Here is a 5173-nt window from a genome sequence, read left to right on the forward strand (position 1 = left end):
AATATTTATATTTCAACAAAAATTCTAGTTATCCTAATTTCTAATACACAATCCCAAATCTACATTAGTTCTCTATAAAAACGAAAACTTCCGAAAAATAGGAGGTTTTTCAAAAATTATTTAAAAAATACAACCTGTTGATGAAAAAATCTGATTGAAAACTCATCTATTAACAAAAATTCTTGTTATACTAATCTCTAAGTCACAATCCCAAATCTACAATAGTCCTCTATAAACAATCTTTTAATGAAAAATTCTGGAAGAATACTCATATTTCAAAAAAATCTTGTTATTTTAATTTCTCAGTCACAATCTCAAATATACAATAGTTATCTATACAAATGAAAACTTTACAAAAATCGTAGCTTTTATAAAAATTATTTAAAAAATGCAACATATTGAAGAAAAAAATCTGAAAGAATGCTTATATATCAACAAAAATACTTGTTATCCTAATTTCAAAGTCACAATCCCAAATCTACAATTGATCTCTATTGAAATTAAAACTTTCCAGAAATAGCAGGTTATTAAAAAATTATTTTAAAATTGCTACCTATTGATGAAAAATTCTCAAAGAATATTCATCTATCAACAAAAATTCTAGTTATCCTATTTTCTAAGTCAAAATCCCAAATCTACAATAGTTCTCTTTAGAAATGAAAACTTGCCACAAATAGTAGTTCTTTGAAAGAATACTCATTTATCAAAACAAAATTCTTGTTATCCTTATTTCTAAGTCACAATCCCAAATCTACAATAATTCTCAATAAAAATGAAAACTTTCCAAAAATAGGAGATTTTTGAAAAATTATTTAAAAAATGCAACCTATTGATTAAATATTCTTTAACAATACGCATAATCCCAAATCTACAATAGTTCTCTATTGAAATGATAACTTTTCAAAATTATTTTAAAAATGCAACGTATCGATGAAAAGTTTTGAAAGAATACTCATCTATTAACAAAAATTCTTGTTACACTAATTTCTAAGTCACAATCCAAAATCTACAATAGTTCTCTCTAGAACAAAAAACTTTCCAAAAATAGCAGCTTTCGTAAATATTATTGAAAAAAATGCAACCTTTTGATGAAAAATCCGAAAATACTCATCTATCAACAAAAATTCTTGTTATCCTTATTTATAAGTCACAATCCCAAATCTAAAATTGTTTTCTATAGAAATGAAAACTTTCCAAAAATAGTAGGTTTCTAATTTTTTTTTTAAATGCAACCTATTAATGAATAATTCTGAAAGAATATCCATCTATCAAAAACATACTTGTTATTTTAATTTCTAAGTCACAATCTCAAATTTACAATAGTTCTTTATACAAATGAAAGCTTTCCAAAAATATCAGCTTTTGTAAAAATTATTTAAAAAATACAACCTTTTGATGAAAATTTCTGAAAAATACTCATATATCAACAAAAATTCTAGTTGTCCTAATTTCTAAGTCACAATCCCAAATCTACAATAGTTCTCTATATAAATGAAAACTTTCCACAAATTGCAGTTCTCTGAAAGAATACTCATCTATGAAAACAAATTTTTGTTATCCTTATTTCTAAGTCAAAGTCCCAAATCTGCAATATTTTCTTATAAAAATTAAAACTTTCCAAAAATAGGAGGTTTTTACAAATTATTTAATAAATGCAACCTATCAATGAAAAATTCTGAAGGAATACTCATCTATTAACAAAAATTTTTGTTATACTAATTTCTAAGTCACAATTCCAAATCTACAATAGTTCTGTATAGAAATGAAAACTTTCCAAAAATAGTAGTTTTTCTAAAAATTATTGAAAAATGTAACCTATTGATGAAAAATTCTGAAAGAATATTCATCTATCAAAACAAATTATTGTTACCCTTATTTCTAAGTCACAATCCCAAATCTACAAAGTTCTCAATAAAATGAAAACTTTCCAAAAATATGAGGTTTTTAAAAAATTATTTGAAAAATGCAACATATCGATAAAAATTCTGAAAGTATACTCATCTATTAACAAAAATTCTTGTTATACTAATTTATAAATCACAATCCAAAATCAACAATAGTTCTCTATAGAAATAAAAACTTTTCCAAAAATAGCCGCTTTCGTAAAAAGTATTGAAAAAAGGCAACCTTTTGATGAAAAATTCCGAAAGAATACTCATCTATCAACAAAAATTCTTTTTATCCTTGTTTCTAAGTCACAATCTCAAATCTACAATAGGACTATCATTGTGAAGCAGAATTCACCAAGTGTTGGATTGTTCACCCACCAATAGGGAACGTGAGCTGGGTTTAGACCGTCGTGAAATATGTTAGTTTTACCCTATTGATGCCCGCGTCACAATATTAATTCAACCTAGTACGAGAGGAACCGTTGATTCGCACAATTGGTCATCGCGCTTGCCCAATATCAACAAAGAATTGAAACGACATCGTATATAAATGGCTTTTTGAAAAAATACTCGTCTATCGGAAGATGTTATAAGTTTAGGGTTTAACTGGTGACCATTATAGGAACATTAGGAATGATTAGGAAAAAAATGCAGAGGAATAAAATTAGAGGAATGAAAGGAACAAATTTGTTCTATATTCCTCTAGAATAAAATGAATGAAAAGGAAAAACTATTCATTGTAAACGGTAAAAAAGTTTTGGAATAGTAAGGAATGCATTATTCCTTTTCATTCTTTGGTCAACAGTTAGACCATAAATATTCGTCCGACTGGTGACCATTCTGGAAACAAGAGGAACGAATAGAAAATGAACGTAAAGAAATAAAATTGGAGGAATGAAAAAAAATGGTTGTTCCATCCCATATTTAAAAAGGAATAACTTTGTTCTTTATTTCTTTACAAAAAAAGAATGATAGGAAATTAGAAAGAAAAATTATTCGTAATGAATGGTGATTTTTTTATGAATGCTAGGGAAAGCATTATTCCTCGTTGTGAGCGTTCATGAATATGGCTTTTGGTCGGAAGAAAAAAGAATATAGCTCATGGGCTAAAAGAAGCCCAATTTAATATCATTACGGGCCTAATCTACATAACATGCCCAAAGGCCTAAACATCTGAGTTGAAACGACATCGTATATAATCAAAGGTCAAATCATCTTCTCCTTCTCGCTCGCTCGCTATCCCCTTTTTTTTAATTTGTTCCGATTCTAATGGCCGCCGTCGCAGATTCCGCCGAGAACGGTGCTACAAACTTCCCCGAGAATGAAAACCTCACACCTTCGGGAGTCACTGCCTCCTCATTGCTCAACGAAGCCTCCGGCGCCTTCCCCGAATCGAATCAGCCGGATACCCTAACTGCCGAGACTGCCCCGATGCGAACGATTCCGCGGCGGAGAGATGGCCAGGATGGCCTGGGGATTGCGTGTTTCGTGTGATCGTTCCTGTATCTAAGGTCGGAGCTATAATCGGACGCAAAGGAGATATCATCAGAAAGATGTGCGAGGAGACTCGCGCTCGCATCAAAGTCCTCGACGGTCCCACCACAACTCCTGATCGCATTGTTAGTATCTCTCCTTTATCGTTCCGAATTGGGTTTTTCTAAAGGTTGTAACTTTCTTAAACCTAATTAGAGAAAATTAGGGTTTTTGTTAGCATCAGTATTCAGATTCATGGGGGTATGATCATTGCGATGCTCTTTCTAGTGAAAGTTGCAAGCTTTCTGTGTTGATTGTAGTTTGAAGTGTCCACTTGAGTTATTCCGTTTAAGTCGAAGTTTCAGTTTTGATTGCTTTATGGGTTTGATTGTAGTTTTAAGTGTCCTTTGTTATGTTTAGGTGATGATATCTGCAAAGGAAGAACCAGAGGCATACATGTCCCCTGCGATGGAGGCAGTTGTAAGGGTGTTCAGAAGAGTTTCGGGGTTGCCTGATAGTGATGATGATGAGGATCTTCAGAACGCTGGAGGTGCCTTCTCTTCAGTGCGTTTACTAGTTGCATCTTCGCAGGCGATTAATTTAATCGGGAAACAAGGGTCCTCTATTAAATCTATAGTAGAGAACTCTGGTGCATCGGTTCGCATTTTATCAGACGGTACTAACATTATCTATGTTTGTTATTTCTCAGTTAACTGTCATCTCTGGAGTTGTTAAACCGGATGATTATAAGTACACTGTGTTTTCTTGTTGCCAGAGGACACACCGTTTTATGCTGCGCAAGATGAGAGGATAGTGGATTTGCAGGGGGAAGCTTTAAAGATCGTAAAGGCGTTAGAAGGTGTTGTAGGACACCTGAGGAAATTCCTACTCGACCATTCTGTGGTTCCTCTTCGAGAAACAAGTAAGCTTGATTCTCTGAAACGACTTCTTCCTTTTTTCAATTCTCTCGGAATAACCTAACTTCTGTGATTTATTTTCTTCTCTTTAGTATCTAGCTAGAGTCTCTCAAGTTCGTCAGGAAGAACCGTTAGCTAACAACAAGTCAGCTCTCCACGCTGCTTTGTCAAATGCAATCGAGTCTGATCTCATGGCACGGAGGGAAGCTCTGTTTTTGGAGCGGGATACTCGGGTGGAGTCATTTGTTCAGCCTTCGGGAGCTTCCATATACAGTCAGGATCCTGCACTCTCCGCCAGACACTCCCTGGCCTCGCTCGAGTTTCTGCTTTTGTTACACAGGTAGTTATCACGTTCTTGTTCTTTTTTGGTCTCTACTAGCGTCTTGGTCTTATCGCTTCTAATTTAATCTCTTGGAACTAGTGAAGATTTTTCTATAATGGGGTTTCGTACCAGGTATTCAGACGATGCAAATACCGTTTTCCTATGGGAGGATATCATTGGTTTAGAAGGAGCTAATATAGCCTTCATCCGTAGAAGAAGCGGAGAGCTACCATTAACATTCAAGAGAGTCCACATCTGATCAAATCCAGTGGAAATCAAAGGGACATCTTCTCAAGTACAAAATGCTCAGCAACTAATTCAAGTAAGAACACATTTCATCTATATATATACATATGTTACATGAAATGGCATTGTATAACAAAATACTAAGATTACTCTTCCTTTTTACATGCTACCGTCTGGTTCTTTCTCGGAATTAACTGTATTCGTTTTACCTATGTGTAGGAGTTCATCAGCAATCACAAGGAAACGGCCTTCGGGTTTTTGTTTGGGTTTTCTGTTGAACCTTCAGAGGCGAGCAGCTAGGCTAGACGGGGCAGTACAGACCAACA

General features: G+C 33.7%; 1 pseudogene; it reads left to right on the forward strand.

The window, feature by feature from the left end:
- Positions 1–3110: 3110 nt before the first annotated feature.
- On the forward strand, positions 3111–4860 carry LOC125590671 (annotated as a pseudogene).
- Positions 4861–5173: the final 313 nt, after the last annotated feature.

This window comes from Brassica napus, chromosome C7, assembly GCF_020379485.1.
Source record: "Brassica napus cultivar Da-Ae chromosome C7, Da-Ae, whole genome shotgun sequence".
Classification (NCBI taxonomy): domain Eukaryota; kingdom Viridiplantae; phylum Streptophyta; class Magnoliopsida; order Brassicales; family Brassicaceae; genus Brassica; species Brassica napus.